The sequence below is a fragment of the Mercenaria mercenaria genome, chromosome 12, assembly GCF_021730395.1.
Source record: "Mercenaria mercenaria strain notata chromosome 12, MADL_Memer_1, whole genome shotgun sequence".
NCBI lineage: Eukaryota > Metazoa > Mollusca > Bivalvia > Venerida > Veneridae > Mercenaria > Mercenaria mercenaria.
The window spans coordinates 19,371,544-19,394,868 of NC_069372.1; positions in this window are offsets into that span (position 1 = coordinate 19,371,544).

Genomic DNA, 23,325 nt, shown 5'->3' on the forward strand with positions numbered 1-23,325 from the left:
ATCAAAAACCTTAGTCATAAACATCTAATATTTACAGGGATATGTGGTAATTCCAAGTCATCAACAGATGGATCCTCTTGTTGAAAGAGTAAACAGTAAAAATGTGATCGCTTAAGGTCGCAAGAGCATGAGAAAAGTGTTCGAGTTATCCAGGGTTTGGAGCATCCAAACAAAGAAAGTATGAGAAAACTGGCCGATATCTATAGGTTTTCAGATTTGTATCGAGAAATATGCATGAGTTCTGCAGCGGAACTATTGCGCGGCTTTAGGAGCGCAGTATTGTTCCGCGAAGGAACGAGTGCATATTTCTCGACGCAGATCTAATAATCTTTTTATTACATACAAATCTACACTTATAATCATTATATAAATGATTCAAATTTGTTATTAAGCCTGAACGAAATTGAAAGTATCGCCGTCAGCCTTAAAGAACTTTTAAACGCGACGGCATACATGAATGAAACTGAGGTCACAAATTACGTCACACACCCGATATGAAATTTGAACGTCAATATGGAAAATAGTGACGTTTCATGTTCCATTGAAACTTAATGGAGTTCTTAAATGAGTATATAATAAATGTAGATATTGCCGGTTTTTTCCTCGAGCAGCGTTTTACTGTAGATTGAAACAGATTGAGTCCGTGTAAAAATACATATTTTATGTGTGGTGACACCCTAACGAGTCCAAAGACTGAAAGGAGCGTCAAGGAATGTTGACAAATACATTTTGTTGGTTTACAATTTATTGCGTGAAAGAAACTTAAGTTACTCTGACTGCAATTACCTATAAATCTAAAGAAATTTAGTTACTTGGAGGGAAATAATTGCCTTCCGTCAATAAAATTCGCTAAAGTTTCTTGAATAGGCCTACTTTTTTCAAGGTCTTTATCAGTATGTTTGAATATTTAGAACATTTGTTTGAATAAATGTAGGAGCTTTAGAGCTTTGATAGGGTTTTTGTAGGAGCTTTAGAGCTTTGATAGGGTTTTTGCAATAGATATTTCATTCGCGTTAGGTGGTTTTCAAATTAGGCGGATGGAGTAGGGGTGATGGACTCATTCACCGTGCAAACCCTTATCAAATTTAACATGAAAATACATAAAAACGAAAATGTTATTACAATAATCTCCTCTTTGGACTTGCCGCTCGTAGGGAAAAGAGGGGTGGATGGGCAAGGAGGGCTTTGGTTCCCTGACGCCTTTGTATTCAAATATGGATGCCGGGAGTACTGAAAGACTGTATCAATATTTACCGATTTAATGCTTGATGATATAACACATTCGATACTTCATAACAAATGCAAAAAAATAGACACTTAAAACAAAAAGAGATTTTACAAGGATGTCACAGACCAAAATGATCTACTGTATGGTACTAATGATTTCCATAACAGCGGAAACGTATAAACACGTATTTTTAACCGAAAGTACATGTACTTTGAGCGTATCTGTGAATATCCCTTGTCAGCTTTTCAAATGAATTACACGTGTCATTAATCTTTCGCAATCTAATAAAGGAAACAAAGGAATTATCTCTTTTGTTAACGTTTTCATTGAATAGTTCATTTGTCTTCTCCACTGCATCCCGAGTCAATCACGAATTAGTAAGTTCTGAAATTCGCTAGTTCTGTAAAGTAGTGATGGAGAAATCTGTTGGGCTTCGAATATTATGATACGAAATCGAACTATACCTTTTAAAATAAAAAGTAAGAGCAATTTTATCATTATTAATGAGATAGCATATGTACTCAATGAAAGGAAAAGTTTCTGATCAGTTATAAGAATACTCATATGGTTAATTACCCCTTACCCTGCTAAATTTCTATAATGAACTTGTCCATCTTCCAATTTCGACAGTACCATTAAATGTTGAAAAGGGGTGCTTACAAAAAAAAAAACTGACTGAATGGTGAACAGTGCAGATCATGATCAGAATACACGGATGTGCAGGTTGATCATGATCTACACTGGCCGCAAAGGCAGCATCATTCGTGTCGAGCATGATAAGGGTCAAAAATAAGAAGTAGGAGCTTTTTTATCATTCTTCTCATCATAACAAGTTTAATTTTCAATAATTACTACACTGATTCCAGTTGTAACTTTGAAGTTTTGGTATTTAAAGAGGCTGGTATAAGTCATTAAGAATACTTTAACAAATATGTCTGCCACGAGGTCATCTTTAACAGCAGTTTCTGAATTTCTTATCTCTAACAGCAACGCTTTGAGTTGAACGAGAGCGAAACAGATTTTCTGACAAGACGAAGAAAAGAAATAAACACTTACAATTGATCTCAAAAAATCTTTGTAAATCCAACATATTAACAGTTCTATTTCCAATATTATGTAAAAGACAATGTCAAAATTTCCACATTTTCTTAAAAAAAACTAGGTATTAATATTTTTGATTGTACTCATTGTTTGCGTAGTTTCTCTATATTGAACCGAATATGAAAGATGACAAGGAAAACTAAATTACAGTTTGTGATGCGATTATTTCAGTAAACATTACTCTGAATATAAATAATAAAATTATAATGAAGTATGACAGTAATCAGTTTTTTACAAGATAATTCGTTTGCAAAGCGTTTTCTCTTTTTAGCTCATAAAGTAACGAAAAACCAAATGTGACAGAGGCCGAAGCAAAGATGCTGCATACTAAATTTAACGAAGATACATCTAGTGGTTCATGCCTAGAAGCCACTCAAAGATTTTTATTTCTTTTTTTTCTGTTGATGCATAAAAGGGTCAAGCTGACCGATAGCTGTGAGTTTACAAGGAGGCTATATCATGAAAAAGTCATCTAATATTTTTCGATAATCAGGTGTTGCGGCCCCTTGAATGGATTAAGCAATATCATATGAAGAAACATGAGATGACCCAGACCATGTTTTGTTATGATCCACAGAATCGTTCAATATTATAAGTCGTTTAAATGTCTGTGGCGGCCCCATAAAGCAATCAAGCAAAACATTTTAAAACATTTGGTAGAAGTTCTTACAAGGATACATAGAAAGTTCTATGGAAATCCATTAGTTGTCCATGAGAAGAAGCAGTTTAACATTTTGTTCTTAAAGTTATTGAAATGATTTTGCCTGACTGCTTATAGAGACTACCAGAGCTAAAAATAAAAATATAAAATCTTAAGATGACTTCTCATGAAGCTCTTGATGAATGGTAGGGTCCACTCTCACATTTGTTCTAATGGTTCCACTTGACCGCTTTTAAAATAGAAATCCACTAGTATACAAGTTTTTGAGAAAGTTTATGAAAACTCTGTTTCATTATTAATATACATGTTTTTAAAAATAGTTTGTGAAATTTCTGTTAAATTATTAATATACAAGTTTTTGAATTGAAATAAATTTGTTAAACGTATTTGTTTGATTTGTTGGGTTTAACGTCACACCGACACAATTATAGGTCAAGTTGCGATTACAGCTTTGATGGTGGAGGCAGAACCCTAGGTGCCCCTCCGTGCATTATTTTATCACGGACGGTCCCATTCCGTAAGCCAGCTGGATGGCTTCATCACAGTGTCATGAAGAATTCAATGCCCCGTGTGAGGCTCGGACCCACATCGGTGAGTGGCAAGTGATTCGAAGTCAGCGACCTTAATTACTCGGCCATGGAGGCCCCTTTTAAAACTTTTACTACATAATTAATAAACATGTAATAGAGGTAATTTGTAAAACTGATATTACATTTTTGATGTACAATGTTTTGAAATAATTTGTGAAACTTCTGTTAGATTATACATACACGTTTTTTTCTAGATAATTTGAAAATTGATTTGTACGTACATGAAGAAATAACATCAAATAATCAACTTGCGAAAAAATGGAAATGATTACGTAAAAGGCGTCTGTCTCCCAATGTTTGTTCTGTGCATAAAAAAATCTGCTGGCACAATCTCAAAACAATGTGTCTTTGAGAATACCCGATGCATTGCAATGTTTACGAGATATGCAAATTGACTTCACACAACTGTCACATCAAATAAATATCATTTTGATTTATCGCGTGAAGATTGACATTGTTTACATAGATAGTCATCTAAAAATCTCAAGAACACAAATAATAAAATACAAGTAGAATGACTTTGTAAAATCAACGCCACATTTAACAAAAACGCATTTTTGGTACTCGGTATTTTGGTATTTTGTTGTTTCTACATTGCCAGGGCAAAATTACAAAATCAGGGGCAACCACGACAAATTTAAATCCGCGGATGCGAAAAGATATTTCATTGCATTTTTGCCTTCGAATGTCGCCGTTTTGCACCTTTTCCCTGTCAAAATGCCAGCCACAAATCGAATGGAACATCTAGTGGACAAAACAATTGTTGAAGAAATTTGATTGAAACGCCGCAGATCGATTTCCGTGTTTTAAAGTTTTACCTCGTTTTAGATACGAGAACCAAAATCTGCATGGAAAGGAATTATAATCTAGTTACCTTTTGAAATGTACATTGAAAAAGTTTGCTAAATTAACTTTTGATTTTTATGTAGATTAACATGAAATTAATGCGTAATTAAATTGTAATTGTTACTGTACATGTTACATGACTAGTGTTAAAATATGCTATTTCTATGTACATACTGTGTCATGATGATGTATATGATGTAAGCTATTGATATGTATATATGTTATGTGTATGGGCCAGATGCCTTAAGGTATTAGATCACTAATAGTAATGTTTACAAAATGGCCTTTGCTTGGTATATTCTGAAAGGTAACCGTGTTTCGCACTATTTTGCAATTTTTAAACAACTTTTACCGTGCCGTTTTTTATATATTTTGTATAACTTATGGTATCTCCTCTATCTCAAGTAGAGACAAATTTCAAAGTGATGGCCACTCTCCAACACATTTGCAGAGAACTCATTTTACCATTAATTTTAATAAAAGAAACATCAAACTATTGGTAAACAATTATAAAACACAAAATAAAAATGTCAATATCATTTTTTCTATGGTGCCTCAAATAAACGGATTTAATGACACAGAATTCATACTTCAACATTGAAAAAAATAAGGTCAAATCCTGTGTTTCTGTTTTGAATTTTGCTTACTTCATTTAAAATAATGTTAGGGCAGACGTAAAACCTATCTAAATTTCTTCCACAGTATATAATCTAAGAGTGAAAAGCAAAATAAAGAACTTTCACCGCATGTAACTCAATATTTTTAAAGATGTGTAACCCCACCCCTTTTGTTTAAGTAGTAAATTCACTTTCAACACCAAGAAGTCACTTATCAAATGCATCTTTTTCCATTTTTGTACAAGAAATCAATAATAAGTCTTGAAAGAAGTAAAAACTTACTAGAAAAAAAGGAAAATAAGGGGGAAAAAATTGGTCCCAGTAGGGCTTGAACCTACGCCCCCCTAAGAATTGCAGTAAAGTAGGTTTATGGTAGGAATTGAATACTCTTCAAAAAGGAGGTTCTCTATTAGTGATCTAATACCTTAATGCAAAATAAATAAACTGTAAACTGGAATGTTTTCCAAGAAGATGCACTTTGAACAAGTGAGTAAAGCTCATGCCAACCATGTACGTATTGTACGTATTGTGAACGTGGAAACACTTCTATTTTTATATCAGCAAAATATTAACAGTAATACTGTTTTACATAAAATGTGTACATATGTAGATCATTAGGGCTGTGTAGTTCCAGACCGCATTGTGTCCACACCATAACACGGTCGTACTTGGGTACTCAGTACCACAACAAGGTCGAATTTGGTATCCAGTACGAAACTGCGTTATTACCAATTTGTGACGTAAAACAGCAAATCAGTAAAAAGTAATGTTGGCACACATAAAGCACACTTGCATAGACGACAAATAATTGTAAACATCATACATTTAGTCCTGTATTTATTCGAAACTAATCCCAAATATGGGGCAAACATTTGCCATATATATATTTTGTTGAAAATTGTGTTATGAAACGAACTGCTCAAATGTGTCAACATGGAAGGCATTTTAACAACTCTTATTTCCCAAAACGTCTTGACTAGAATAGCTAAATTCAATATTAAAATTAAATGTTTAGTCACGTATCCACCAATGGTGGATAACACTACAGTAAATTGAGTAAGATATAGGTAGTTAGATGATTATCAGAACATCAAGAAGTCGAAGACAGGATAAATTAAATTTAAACAAAAGTATATTTTTTTTTTTTGCTTATATTATTGATATTTTAAGTACTCAAGTGTCCATTTATCACCTTAGATCCACGGCACGAGATAATTTGAATTTGCAGTTTACTTTTTCTAACAGGTTCTGCAAAGATATCATGAATATTGCTATGGTGTAATTTCGTATTGCCTAACAAAATTTCATCGTTATATTAGCAGTAATATTTAAACTTCTCAGGAGCACTAGTGAAGTTTAGAGCTGCTCCTATTCTGAAAAACACCCCTTGTCTATTTGTTGTTATGTAGGGCCACAAAATCCAGCCAGGACAGGAAAATAAATCCGAAGAATTGTTACTTCGAAACGAAAAAAAAAAAAATAAATAAAAAGTTTGTATTTTGTCTTACTTTCTAGCAGAAGTGGAAATGACTTTTTTCTTTGTCTTAAAATGAATAAATTAAGTTGCATAAGTTTTCAAACAATTTACTTTGTATAGCAAGTAAATTTAAGTTCACGACTGTATTATTATATGTATGTATGAAACACAAACGCATCATGTCACTGTGTCAATCCCTCTATTTGTGAACTACTGGTCTGATCACTTTAAATTATACATTTGACAGTTCTAAAACATATATACAAATCTTAAGTATAAATGTTGCCTTCTGTAAAAAAGAGATTAGAATGCAAAACAGTTCAAGATAAAAATAAATAAAACGATTCGATTATCTAATAATAATGAAAAAGGAGATAAGATCAATTTAGTTAATTTAATTCAAACGCAACATTGAAAAATAAGAAATTATTCATATCTTAACAGATATTTTTTATTTCTGATTTTGAAGTAAGAAAGTGAATTTCGAAATACGGATATTCTATAGAATGATATTCCATCCTTTAACACTAGTTTAGCCAAATGATTTTTTTCATATAATTCAAGCGATATTTTGGTATTACAATGTTATTATTTACAACTGATCTATGGCCATAAAGTTCATTGCTGGAAGTTGTTAAAATCTCAGATATATAGAGATATATATATAATATCAGATATGAAATGAAAAGGAATATTGAAACAGAAGGTTGCTGTTGGTAACAAATGTATTGTGATGAATGTTTTTGTCAAATTACCTGAATATCTATTCATGCAAAACTAGTTGTCGACAGGGCAAGAAAGACAATAGTTGCCGGAAACCAGCAATACTTGTCATTTCAATAGTCTTGTCACTAAAACGTTAAACTATTGCAAAACGTAGACATGAATAAATACAAAAGGGGAAACAGTTTTGAATGCTATTATGATTTCGTAATGAAATAACATATTACACCAAATTAACGCTAAGCCTAGAAAGCGGCATAACTTTGTGAAACAGCAAAACAGATTTTTTTGACCCGTATATGTATGTATGTATGTATGTATGTATGTATGTCAGAATATCTCAATGGACAAATGCGTGAAGTTTCAAACAATTACTGGGAAACCAGCTTACAAACAAAAATTACATTTTTCCCCAAAATTTGCTGAGTCAAAAAGGGGCATAACTTTGAAAAGCAAAACGGTGAAACCTGTACAATACACGTAGGATTATCATAATGAACAGGTTTGTGAAGTTTCAATGTATTCCCACTAGTGGTTACTGAGATAACAGCTAGCATGCATTAACTTTACCAAAATTGATATTAAAATAGGGTTATAACATCTTAAAAATAAAATAGAGTTATGAAATCTGTGTAGTTCATGTCAGATCATCACAGTGAGTTTCCACTACTGGTTTTCTGACATACCAGATTATATTAAAAAGACAATCAAATTAGGAAGCCGACGCCTTGGCATGCCTGAGTGCAATAACTCTACCTATTGTTCCAATAGTCGATCTACTGGTGTAACCGTAACCACCAATTGGAACAGGCGGAAGGACACATTTGTCAGTCTTACCAAAGACACAACGGCCCTAAAATTGCATGCACGCTTTCTTTGTAACAAGTGGAGACATTATTTAATTAGACATCATTCACACACGCCAATTGTGGTATGAAAATTAGTTTCATTGCAATGTAATTACACAGAAAGTTAAAACTATGAGCCTTAGAGCTCCGCTAATGTTTATTAAGTAGCAATTTTCTTCTTCTACTTGTAATTAGCACAGCTAGCAATTTGTACACAATAAAAGCACAAAGTTAACTAACATCTATTGAAAAATGTTAATTTGTATTGATTTGTCGCATGCCTGTACCAATACAAAACGGTCGATGAGTTTTGATAAAAATAGTGAAATGGGTGTTGCACTTTTCATTACCTCTCATGAACCGACTCAGTCAAACAGAGTCTGCTATTGCTTGGTTGCATTTTAGCTTCCAAAGCATCTGCTTGCTATGGTGGCTGATTTGTACCATTTCGTTACTTCGTTCTTTTGCATCGAAAGAACGATAAACGCCCTTACGGCGCCACGCCGAATGTCGCCCCGCTACTGTTACTAGCAATAGAAAGTAATAGTCTCTGCTCAAGAGGTTAGGAAAAGAGATTCAGAAGAAACTTTACGTATTAGACGCCTACATAAAGTAAAGGAAAGAAAGAACCATGGTTCAGAGTCACTGCTATTGAGAAATGAAAAATAAAGTTATCTTTTTTATCTGTGAAAAGATAACGAAGATACAATAAAACTTATGTTATAGGTAGCTTATATTAATACCAAGGTTATAATAACACACGAAACCAGCAAGTTCAATGGCATGACAAGAGGACCCAGTACTTCTTGTACTTGAAGCCGGCACTCTAACACCAGCCGACCGAGGCAGGTAAACATCTAGGATTGCAACTTAGTAGTGAGGTGAATGTTCTCTGTGACACTGAAGTGAAATACGATTTCATTTGTAACTGAAAGATTCACTATATGAACGTCTTGGTATGAGTTAAGTTTTGTAGTTAAACCATTACAAGTAATCATGATATACACTAAATAAGTTAATACACTCTTACACTTGTACCTTCTTGAGAGCAAATGGATATGTTTGCCACAGGTAATATAACGCATACAACCTCGGAGAATGGTATATCCATCTGCCTATTCCATTATGTCAATAACAATGACAACGATGTATATGAAGAGAAAGTTGATTACATATTTCTTTAGTTTAGGCAACTACTAGGAAAATTGATTTAACCTTTACATGGCTTCTTAGAACGGTACACTATGTTTCAGTGTTATTGTTAATACACCATGAAAAGAAAATTTCAGATTATATAAATGATATAAATGAAGATGTGTCATTCCAGCATTGATATGTATAAATTTGTTTTCTTTTTGAATCTTCCTGGGATAGGTTTGAGTTATGCTACAACACATAAAACAAATTATCAAGAGATTTCACATCAACCTAATGTAACACCTACATTCAGACAATAGGCTATAATTTAAGCCTTGCAGTCTGTACTGAAGCTTTCAAGAGCCCTTGAGACAGAACGATCTATCTCTCATAGAATTTACAATTTTGCTACGAAATTATGTCACGTGAACAGTAAATATAAGACATATTAATGTAAGGAATATGAGTGTTACTATTAAACCTTGTTATCAACTGTCTACATGTAGTCCATTGAAGACCAGATGTATACAGATGTATATGTAAATGTTGTTTCAGGGTTATTATATTTTCTGGTCCTTTGGGATCATGGAGTCCATTCAGTAGATGTGTAATAGTGATCCACGCTTAAACCGGTGCTAGGGGGCGTGAGAGGTATTGCACATTTCAGTACCTCACATGAACAGACTCAATCAAACGTATTCTGCTATTAATCTTTTTTGGTTGCATTCTATGCTTCCAAGGGATCTTTTTACAGATTTTATTACTCCATTCACACGTTTGAACGACGCCAAACGACCATGAATTGTTCCAACCTTTTTTTCTGTATTTCAGCCGTACAAGTGGACTTGCAGTAATAAAATTAGTTGCCGCTGATAAATAGTTACAGTCCGTATTAAACGTAACCATGGTGATAGAAACATTGTTTCGCTTCACCTGTCTGCAGAAATATTACGAAAACAATATAATCATTTCCCTGTTACAAGAATATTAATTATGATAATTGAGTTCTCAGAGCACTTTACACATTAGGCGGTATTTCAAAGCCAAGTTATTACATTAATTTTGAACATCCTCGCATCACAAACCATTTATAAAAGTTCGTTTTTCTTGTTATTGACTTTCCTATGGTTGATATCTATATTGAATAAGAGTATTCCTGATTAAAAAATACAAACCTATTCAGAAATGCCGTTAATTAATAATGAAAAATGATATAGTTTGAAAGATAACAATTCTGTCAATACCCAGGGAACGACTCAAATTACAGAATACAGTTCCGCATGATAGACTTTGTGATAAGGATCGTTTTCCTCTGAAAGGGAATTCTACGGAAAATACGCGAAATATCTCCGATAAGGGTTCATGTATGTTCAGATATTTAAACTTGGTACAATGTACACATATATTTATATAGTTTAAAGCTACAAGTATAAATCTAAACTTTGAAAAGCCCAGATGAAACGATATTACGAGGAAGTATAGTCAAATACTAAAACAACCTTTTTTGTCAGTAAACAAGGCAAAACCTAATTCAGATTTACAATTACAATGTTTCGCCCAGCACAAGTGATTTCTCTACTTGATACAACACCGCTGTACCACACTGCATAATAACTACATACTTAGTACTCTTATTCAAGCATATTTTTGCAACGGATCGAGGATACTACGTTTCTGATGTATGATTTCAACTTAATTTTTTTTTTGGAAGTAGCCATGTTAAAAATCATACCACGTGTAGTTGTGACGAAATTATTGGAACCCTCCTCTTTCCATTAAACATATGAGTAAGGTTTGGGCTACAGTTTCTGACAAGAAATTGTCAATTATGTGTGATTAAAGAGGTCTTTTGCTATCAAATATATTGATGATACATTCTTGCCCAACTGGCGGATAAATGTATTTCTTAAAACATTTGGTTTGGATTAAAATCCATTTATATGTAATAATATTATCCATACAAAACTTTTGTACTCCAGAAATCATCTTACTGGTTATATTTTTCTAAATTATTTCGGTTTGCCAGTACGTGTAGTCATATTGAGGAATTGAATTAAATGAACGGAATCGATATACATTTTAAATTAACTTCAGCACCTGGAATAAATCAAGTTTTATAAATAACGTAAATATTTTGCTTAATTTTGCTATCGTAGCCCAGAGCTTGTCTTTAATTCGATAGATGTAGTTAGAAACTTTCGCGACAGTGTTCAGAAACAATTATTTTATTGGGATGCTGATTACAAACTTCGCCAGATATTGGGGACGCGGCAATATTCCAATTTTTTTGGTAAAGTCATAAAAGTTATTAGTGATCACAGGACTGTTCTGAGACAGACTGCTTGTTTGGTGTTCAACCATTTTGCTGGACGCTACTCTTTTCTCTTTGGTTCGGGCTGACGAAACAGTTGGTTGAATCAGTAATTAGCACTTTTCTAGTTTCAGCCTTTGTCAGGTATATTTGTGTACACTGATGACAATAACAATTTTAAAGATAAAGTTCATCTTCTATGTGTAAACTGTATTTCAGAAAAGCGGAATAACACAAACAGTATAATCTATGTCATTTCTGAAAATATCATGGAAGGAACTGTTCATGTCAAAAGCAAAACTCTTTATATAGGTCTAGGATGATAACTTGACTATGGTGTGTAATGTGTTGCAATATTATATCTTCAACAATTATTGTCTATCTTTATATATTTATCAATGTCTTAAAATATTTATTGTAAAACAGAAAATATGTTTTTCAGTGTTCCTATATTTTGAAATAATTATTGTAAAACTAAAAACGTCTGCAATACGAAAAATTATTACATACACGTTTCTATTCCCCGTTAAGTTACACTGGTACCGGAAACGTCAATATTTTTCCATACACTGACGCCTGAATTTCATATCGGGTGCGTGACGTAATTCAGTGTTTGTTCTTGCACTATTTTTTTCTCTTTAGTTCAGTATTGTCAATCCTATTCAGGCTATTGAAACAAATTTATGATATTTACATTATATGTATACGTATAGATGTGTATGTAATAAAAAGTTTATTATCTTTGCATTGGGAAATATGCACTCGTTTCTCAGCGGAAGAATATTGCGCTCCTAAAGTCGCGCAATATTTCCGCTGAGAACTCGTGCATATTTTCCGATACAAAGCTAATAACCTATAAATATTTATTCAATTGTTTCAATTTATTTATTCGATCCTACAATTTGTTTTTGCAAAATAAAATTATTTATTGTATATCACAAAATATTTATTCTAAAATTTAATATTTTTATTCACTCCTACAAAATTTTTGTTTGATGCAACAGTAATATTACATAGCATTTTATTAATATGCCCGTTTTGAAAAAACGGACGTATTAGCCTATGTGCTGGTGAGTGCGTCCGTCTATTCGTGTGTCTGTCTGTCTGTCCGTTATAATTCGTGTCCGGAACATAACTTTATAAGCATTGACTTTAAACTTGGCATATAGGTAGATGCCGATGACACACTTAAATCGGCTGTTTAGGTGAACGGTCAAAGTCACAAACTGAGCTAAAAGGTCAAAACTGACCATCATATTTCGTGTCCGGAGCATAGCTAAATAACCGTACAAGGTATTGACTTCAAATTTGGCATGTTCTTAGGTGGCGATGAGACAATATACAGAGCACTTAAACCGGCTCTGAAGACCAAAGGTCAAGGTCAAAAATTGAGCTCAAAAATGAAATGTATATGTTTAATTTCATGTCCGGAAAAAAACTTATTAACCACTCAAGGCATCGACTTCAAACTTAGGGTATGTGGTGACGATATGCAGAGTGCTGAAACCAGGGTGGACGGCCAAAGGTCAAGGTCAAAGCAAGGTCAAATCTCCCCATCATAGTTCATGTCCAGAGCATATACATCCCCGGCCCACAAAAAAAAATCTTTATTTTCATTTACATCCCCATCACCATCTACATTGTACCATCGCCCCCTGCCCCACCAACCCCACGCCCCACCAATTATTTTTTCTCTTTTTTTTCCCTTTTGTCATTTAGCTTCTTGCCCTTTAGTATTATGTCACATCCAAACTCCAAACACTCCCGCACCTTGCATTTTTTTTATTTAGTTTCTTTAGTAATCTGTCTCCTGTCACCAGCACCGCACACACACAAACACATCCTTATCCCCCTCCCCTCCCAATCCCTCACATGCCCCGCCAAAAAAATCTTTAGATATGTGTCTTCTTTAAATTTTGCTTCCCTCTTCTAAAAAACCGTATATTGCCCCGCTAGGCGAAGCTCTTGTTTGGTATAGTTCTGTTATCGATGATATGATCTATACCCTTTAGCGTTTTTTACTGATAAAATCAGTGATAAGCATAAAATACATGTAATTGTTTTATCACCAAGGTAATAAAATTTGGCCGCATGACCGCAGAGTAGGGATGTCCGCAAAATAGCAATTTACCCAGAATTCTTTCAAACAAATATTTTAAGAAGATAGAATGAATACTAACGTTTTAAACATAATTATTGTCGTTGCATCGAATAAATTTTTTTAGGATTGAATAAATAATTTGAAAACATTGAATAAATATTTTGTCACATTGCATATTTAATTTTAGTTTTACAATAAGTATTTTTCAAAAGATAGAAAAAATAATGAAACATTGAAAAAAAATATTTCTGTTTTACAATAAATATTTTAAGACATTGAATGAATATATAAAGATACACAATAATTATAGAAGATAAAATATTGCAACACATTACACGCCATACTTGACATTTGCGCTCACAAAAAAATACCAATGATATAAGCAATAAAGCTAAGGTGCCTTACATTTCCAAATTTAGTGGCTACATGATACGTAAAACGTGGCTAAAACGACCATTTATTTCTTGACCACTTTTCTAGGTAATTTAATTACCGTCTTGAATCTGCAGCCAACTTGCTGTAGTGTTATCCTTCATCGAGTTTACAAATACTCATTTGACCAAGAACCTAATTTAAATATCATACTGACTATTCTGATCAATAAGAAAATTCAATTGTTGTACGGAAATCTGCTTTAATGTTGAAACCTTTGATTAATGTATTGGTAATTTCACAACTATGGGGTTATTTACATAATTACAAGAATAATTTTCAACAAAAATATCTTATTAAATGGAACGTTAAAAATGAATTCTTTGTTCATCTATACTACGGCCACATTTGTTATTGATATATTAATAGAATTTCAAACTCTTAAACATATGCACTCATAATTTGACCAGTTGCGTCTTCCGTATGTGTGCAATATATTTTTGTTCATTTACATTTTGCTACTTTCTATATTTGTTGTCATCAAGGACGGGTTAATTGCCTATAATCCTTTTACTGAATAAGTAATGGCAAGGTCCATTGAGACGCTGTATTTTCAAGAGGAATACTTACAAAATTTACATTACCATCAGATTTGTTCATGATCTACATGCTCATCAGCCAAAACGGGATGAAGAACAAAGTCCACAAGCTCAAGTTCACCTTATAACTTGTGTTTGCTTTAGGGTAAACGTACAATCGTAATAAAATCAGACATCAATTTTAGACGTAGTATGTGCCATTAAATTAGTGTATGTGTAGATTTGAGCCGTGCCATGAGAAAACCAACATAGTGGGTGTGCGACCAGCATGGATCCAGACCAGCCTGCGCATCCGCGCAGTCTGGTCAGGCTCCATGCTGTTCGCTTTTAAAGCCTATTGGAATTGGAGAAACTGTTAGCGAACAGCATGGAGCCTGACCAGACTGCGCGGATGCGCAGGCTGGTCTGGATCCATGCTGGTCGCAAAGCCACTATGTTAGTTTTTCCATGGCACGGCTCATTTATTGATATAAAGATCTATCGGTTAAGCGTCTGCCTGCCTTCTGCGTTGCTTATTGAAAATAGTTACTTTAAAGTTCGCTTTGATGCAAGTAATTATGCAATAAGTGCAAGTTTAGGTTTGACTTTGTACAAATAGGTCATTTGTTGGTTAATTAATAAATTGATAACTAAAAGTATTGATGTTTAGCAGAGAAAGTGGTCGGAAACATTATATATTTGGTGTATTCAACTTAGAACTTTACACTGATATTTTACTCACGTTCTACTTACATCTACTGTACAAAATCTGAAGATGCAAGATATGTATATTGTGTCCGTTTGATTTTATGGCAAACCGACATTTTAGAAATGTTTTACGTGCTAGAGCATTTTGCTCAATTAATGTTCGCAGTCTGGGTGAAGTTATATTTATTTAGTGATAGTATGCCAGAACATATGTACAGGAACGTAATGCCAAGTAAAACACTGGCTGAACCATACATATCAGATGAATTTCAAAGGATATTAGCCGAACGTTTACGAAAATCGTCTGAAATATGTTTGGAAAAACGTCTGAAATATGTATGGAAAAACAATCCTTAACAAATATCAAGTTATCTCTGTTTTTCGATTAACTAAAATTGTCTATGTTGCTGTTGTAATGATAATTATCGTCGATAACAGATCATGAATGTTTTTCAGTTAATAAGATCACACCAGGTAGAAACTATTGCGGTCCCATGATATTTGTCAGGAATGGTTTTCAATTATGCAATGAATTGAAAGGATTTTTCATGTGTTGCTTCTTGTCGTATCACTAATATATTTAGTCTTTGCACTTAAGCTATGTAATTGTAAAGATAATGGTTTTTCGATTTATTAATTGCACTTTCATCGGGACAACCAGAAGTCGTGTCTCTTTGACGCTTTTAAGTCATCTAAAGTTATGGACACAAACGGTATTTTTCACTTTGTGTGAATAGCACAGGACTACGCATCTAGTGTTGGTCTTTAGTGAGTGCCGCTAGCTTGAACTAATTGCGAATCTTGTAACACCAATAAAACATTTTTCACTTAAATTAAAAGTAGTTAACTGTAAAAGAATTGTTACATGAGCACTTCGAGTGCGTAAAATGTGATTGATTCCCATCGAAACCGTATATTCTATATAGATAAGTCTCAATTACTAAACGCCGTATGTTGTTACACTATAATCGTCCATACATTTGATACAATGTTAAGAAACTTTCAATTTTGAAAGAAAATTCTAATTCCGTTTAATACCAACAAACATATATGTTTACATGTTTGTTAATATTGTAAACACAAGAATAATAACACTTGTGCCTTTTACGAAAATCTAGAAATTATTGGGTCCCCTTTTTTGGGAATGTCAACATGTACAAAATCAATAGTGCCAGCTAATTACTTTTTGGAAAACTATAGGTTTAAAATATGGTTTAAATTAAAAAAGACATATATGTATGTATGCTAATAATAACTGACTTTAATTTTATTCTTTGCGACTATTTTCTCCATAGGTACAAAATATTTATTTTCGATTGTATCTCGACAATAAAATAATAACGGATAAAGTAATTTCACTTGAAAAAATGGATTAAAATAAACTGGTTCTCTTTTTTAATTTATATACTACCCTGTAATAGATAAAAATCGATTGGACCAATTAAGTTCTATCTTGTACACAGCGCCTTAAGTTATAGATCTAGTTTATACAGCGTGTTAAGTTATAGTTTTTATACAGCGCCTAACTTTAAGTCTTTTATACAGCGCTTTAAGTTATAATTTTTATTCAGCGCCTTAAGTTATAAGTTCTATACAGCGCCTTAAGTTATAGATTTTATACAGCTTGTTAAGTTATAAGTTCTATACAGCGCCTTAAGTTATAGCTTTTATATACAGCGCGTTAGGATATAGTTTTCTTATCATGCACAGAGACAAGTATGCACCAGATACTTGAAGAATATCTGTGTGTGATTGCTTAAAAGGCGTTTGTTTCGCCATGTTTGTTCAGTGCATAAAATATCTGCAGCTACAATCTTCAAACGTTAAGTTCGAATAAATTGTCTTTGAGAATAGCCGGTGCATTGCATTGTTTACGAGATATGCAAATTGACTTCAAACAACTGTCACATCAAATAAATATTATTTTGATTTATCACGTGAAAAACATGTTTTCATCGATTATTATCTGAACATTGATAAAATACAAAGAGAATGAATTTGTAAAATCAACATCACATTTAACCACTCTATTACATCACAAACTGGTATTAACGCATTATTGGTACTCGATAACTCGGTACCAAATGCGGTCGAGTTTTGGTCGTACCAAACTGCGATGAAAAAGTGCATACGGTTTATAAAGGAGCATGCTGGTATATATTAATCAGTGCATTTAAATTAACACATAACTCAGACCAGTTTCATAAATATCTTAAATTACTTCTTATTACATATGTATTAGACAATTTCTTTTTTAAAACATTTACATATGTTTTAGTATACCTACTTGTTACTGTTAGCGATAAAAAAGACTAAGACCATATTTTAATGACCATACAGGAATCGTTCCCGATAGTTTTACAGCAACCTCAGGGGAAGGACTTCCTCCTTGTATTGAACATATAAGTGTAGGTAAAGAAACCTTTCATTAACCTTAGAAAAAACAAATTTTAATATATTTGGTAGTGCTGAATATAATTTATGTTGGCTGTTTTATAGACAATTTTCAACAATTAACGCGGTGGATATCGTAAGGAAGATCGGTGATTTAGGCGGATGGGTTTTGGGTACTTGGCAATTTGGGAGGATGGGCAGATGGAATTTTGCGGATTGTTGTTGAGTAGATGGGTGGGCAACCCAAGGCTCATTTCGGTCACACAATAAATTGAGTTTTGATTAAAATATTGAAATGGGTGTTGAAATTTTCATTACTTCTCATGAACAGACTCAATCAAACCTAGTCTATTATTGTTTTTATTTGGTTGCATTTTAGATTCTTAAGGATTTCAATGTATACTTTATAGGCCTACACGTATTTCAAGGCAACACAAATTGAGACAGCATATGAAGCCAGAGGATTCAATGATAGATTTAACAACAGAACAATAGTGTCAAAATAAACTGAATCAAATCAAACATAGGCTATAGGAAGCTTACAAGGGTATCAAGGTAAGGTTTGCACAGGTTATTTATAGCAAGAGCCACTGTTATTAAGTATAGAAGACCAATGTTAGTATAATAAACCAAGTTACAGTTGATATATCGAAATTAGTCTGACGAAAATTGTTCTAAAGTAGCTTAGAAGAAGGCAAAATTGCATATTTGGCTAGTTAAATTAAGATCAATGAAGCTGTTACTAAAACAATAACTGATGTAAGGTAGTTCTGCACGTTTGATTAGCCGTAAGCAGTGGAATAACGTCGTTTTATCCAGATAACCTAAACTAGTTTGGACTCAGCATACGGAAACGAAAGCATTTTATGAATGAATGGCAGCCCGTGAGTAACTTATTTAAAACGGCAACGTTTCTATCTTAAAATTTCTAAACATGAGATATAATATTAAAACGTTTATCATGAAGTTCGCTTGAAATGTGCGAATTTCTTTTTTTGCTGGGAACTATCTCAAAAACAATCGAATAGACCTATAAATTTAGTTCTCCATAACATTGACAATATTTTTTATTCACGATTGTGAAAAGTTAAATTAAAATGTACTTTGTTGAAAAGATTCTATTCCTTGAAATGCCGTCGAATTGTGATTTTCCCAGAGCATCCCCTAATAAAAACGTCTGCGGGCGGGCAGTGAGTGAGTGAAGACCCGAATTTTTCAAATTAGTAGCAAACGACCCTAACGTTTTGTTTTGTCGAAGTTTTTAAGTCTGTTCGGAAGTTTTGGAATGTCATGATCTTATCAAATTCTATATTGCAAAAAATATTTCGAACTGAAAGTGCAGAACTAAATAAAGGATAAACTGAATAAATTGAAAATCGGGTACATACTCACACATGTCCCTTGTTGAGTGCAAATGCGCATGTTGCCGCATGTACCATAACGCATACAACCTCAGTGAATGGTTATTCCATCTGTCTGTTCATACATGTATAACACCAATAATGCCGCTTATGAAGAGCAAGTGGACAGCGGATTTCTTGAATTTAGGAAATTGCTAAGTAAATGGAATTGACCTATACCAGACTTCGTTGAATAGTACTCGGTGATTGTTATACATCATGAAAACAATACGTCAGCTTATATAACTAATATAATCGATGATATGCCATTCCAGCATTGAGACGTATAAATTCGTTGTTTTTTTTCCAATGCAAAAGATACTTGTCTTCCTGGGATAGGTTTAAGTTATGCTACAAGGCAAAAACAAATTATCAAGGGATTTCACATCAATTTAATGTAACACCTACATTCAGACAATAGACTATATGACTATATTTTAAGCCTTGCAGTCTGTGCTGATAGAACGATTTATCTCTCATGTAATCTACAATTTTCCTATGAAATTGTGTCACGTGAACAATAATAATAAGACACATTAATGTAAGAAACATGAGCGTTACTATTAAGCCGTGCTATCAACTGCCTATATACAGTCAAGTGACGACCAAATGCAGGTGTAAATACGGTTTACTCCATCCATACGCTCGAACGAAACCAGGGTGCATGCCTCCACGAAGTGTTCCTACACCAATTTTCGTATTTCACTCGTACAAGTGGACTTACAGTAATAATATTAGCAGCCGTCGATAAATAGTAACAGTCCGTGTTAAACTTTACCATGGTAACTGAAACGTTATTTTGCTTCATCTGTCTGCAGAAATATTACGAAAACAATATAATAATGACCTTGTTACTATAATATTAATTACGATGATTGAGTTCTCAGAGCACTTTACATATAAGGCAGTTTTTGAGAGCAAATTACAAAACCATTTAATATTTATAAACGTTTTCTTTCTTACTATTGACATTTTTCGGTTGTTATCTAGAATGAATATGAGTACTTTTAGTTTATTAAGATACAAACATCTTAATTATCGTTAAATAATAGAGACATGCTTGAAAACAGTTTGAAAGATAAGATACTGTCAATACCCTGCGGGCGATTCAAATTATAGAATACAGTTCTACACGATACATTTTGTGATAAGGATCATTTTTCTTTGATAGGAAATTCTATGAAAACAAAAAAAAAATATTTCCGATGTATGGTCAGATATCAAAAAAAAATATTTCCGATGTATGGTCAGATATCAAAAAAAAAATATTTCCGATGTATGGTCAGATATCAAAAAAAAAATATTTCCGATGTATGGTCAGATATATAAAACTTGGTACAACGTATACTTAGAATATAATTTAAAGCTACAAATATATTTAAACCGTGACTCCTTTTTTAAATGCCACAGAAGCCCAGAGGAAAGGATGTTGCGATAAAGCAATAGTGAAACAACCTTTTTGGTCAGTAAACAAGGCGGACTCTAATTCAGATTTACAATTACAGGAAGTTATTTCTCTTCTATATACAACGCCGCTGCACCACACTGCCTATTACTCTTATTTTAAAATATCTTTGCAACAGAGTATACTACATTTCTGATTTTTGATTTCAACTAAACGTGTTTGCAGGTAGTCATGTTAAAAACCATTCAATATGTAGTTGTGACGAAATAAACAAAGCTCTCTCCTTTTCATAAAAACATGAGGTAGTTTCGGCTACAGTTTTCCGACAAGATTTTGTCATTAGTGTAGGAAAAAAGACTGTGCATCCCTTAATGGATTTTTTTTGGATTGTCATGCTGGAAAATATATGGATGATACATTATTGTTCTAACGGTGAATACATTTATTTCCGAAATCGTCAGTCGAATATTGCTTTCAATATTTGATTCCTGTAACATGTTTTGGATTTACTTTCCTTTATATGTTATGGTATTATCCGTACAAAATTTTTGTACTACAGAAATCATCTTATGGGTTATCGTTTTCTAAAATAATTTGGTTAGCAATCACATATAGTTATATTAAGAATTTCAATGTGTTCATACAAAATACTAATTATATAATCAACGAAGGTAAGGTGCATTACGTTGACACATTAAGTAACTTAAAAACTTGGCTTAAATACTTCTTTATCAGATATACTCGGTACAATTTTTCACTACAGCAGCAGTAATCTAATCACCACCCTAAATCTAGCAGCTTTGCTGAAGGGTTATCCTCCATTTTCCATGCAAATACTCCTTTGATCGAGAACCTAATTTAAATGTTATAATGACTATTCTGGTCAAAAAGAAAATTTAATTGTTGTTACGGAAATAACCTTTCTATGTCGAAACATTTGGTCAATGTATTGGTGGTTTAACAACTCTGAAGTTATTTTCCTAATTACATGTACAATGGTAATTCTCAACAGAAATATTTTATTAAGTGGATCTCTTAAAATCAATTCTTTGTACATCTTTACAACGATTGAATTTGTTATCTATATATAACTGGAATTTTAAACTCTTAAACCCATGCACTCATAATTTGACCAGATTTTTCTTTCGTGTGTCTGCAATATATTTATATATTTTGTTAATTTACATTTAGTTATTTTCTTTATTTGTTATCATGGATTGATCTCCTTTCACTGAATGCAGAGTGGAATGGTACGACGTTGATTTATCAATCGAAATATACGTTTCACCTGCATGATCATTAACCAAAACAGGATTTAGGACAAAGTCAACAAGTCCAACTTAAGCTTAATACCCATGGTCCCTTTAGATTAAACGTATAAACGTAATGAAATTAAACGTTACGTTGAGGCGTAGTATATGTACAATTACAATAGTGTACATGTAAACCAATTAATATCTGCCTGTTAAAAGTCTCCCACCTTGCAACTAATTTTTCTGTAAATAACAATTTACTTCTTTCACTTATCACAGTTTTCTATTTATGGACAGTTGTGGCACAGTTTAAGAACATTTTCAGCGTTACTAATTGATAATAGTAACTTTTATGTACGTTTTTGGTGCAAGTAATTATACAATACGTACAAGTTTAGGTTTGCCTTTAAAAAAAAGAACCCATTTGTTGGTTATGACTTCCACATGTAGAAAATTTTGATCACTTGTTTCGGGAATGTCCACATGTACAAATCTAATGGTACCTGGAAATATATGGTTTAAACTTCAAAGATATATGCGTGAACATTACTGATAATAACAGAAATAATGAAGTAACTGAAGTAATTCTAAACCTTATCACATTATGATAGTATCAGAAAATGATGAAATTATTGGAGAGATGGATAGCGTTGTCTTGAGAGTTTACGAGAACTTTAGTGCAGACTGTAGGGCTTAGTATACAGTCTATTGTCTGCATGTAGGTGTTACATTAATGTGATGTGAAACCCCTCGATAATTTATTTCAGTGTTGTATTATAACTCAGACCCTTCCCTGAAATTCCCGACAGAAACCCAATCTATACATTATCGATGATGCACCTCATCATTTATATTAGTTACATAAGCAGACATAATAATGCTATTTGTTGGGGTTTTTGTTTCGCTATAATATGATGTAATTGTATTTTTTTGTCTTCTACGGCGTGAGATCTTTTAAGCAAGGGTCCTTTGAAATTACTGTTCGTTTTAATATATATACATTGTACTTTAAAAAATGTAAAATTGTACAAAGTATTCAGAAAGATATTTTATTTTGGACAACCCGACATTTCTTACTTTTTGTGCCTTTAGTACATATGTACATACTTACAATTATATCTGCATGAACAGTGTCATATTTGAACGTTCATGGTTGCATGTTGGAAATTTCAAGCAAAATTCAAATTGGCATTTACCCATGTCACATAACTAAAATGCATTAAAATATATTGAGTACTTTACATTTTGCTTGCATTTTTGCTCTGAGTTTCAAGGAAGATAATCATAACTTTTAATTGGGAGGGCTCACACACCGGTTGTATTTGTAAAAATAAAAGATTATCTTGAGTTTTCTAAAATTTTTGAGACTGCGAAACCGAGACTTCTTGTTCGATCTGAAGCTTACCATACGCACGTGTGGGTCAAAGTGCGACTTATTTTGAGGTCCTGTGACAGTATGCAATTATTTTCTAGATAGCCACCGATCAACACCTATAAAGTTTGCTTTCACAAAGTAGGGTTTTATATTTTTAGCTAAATCATTTAACTTTAAAAGTTTATAAAAATGACATCATC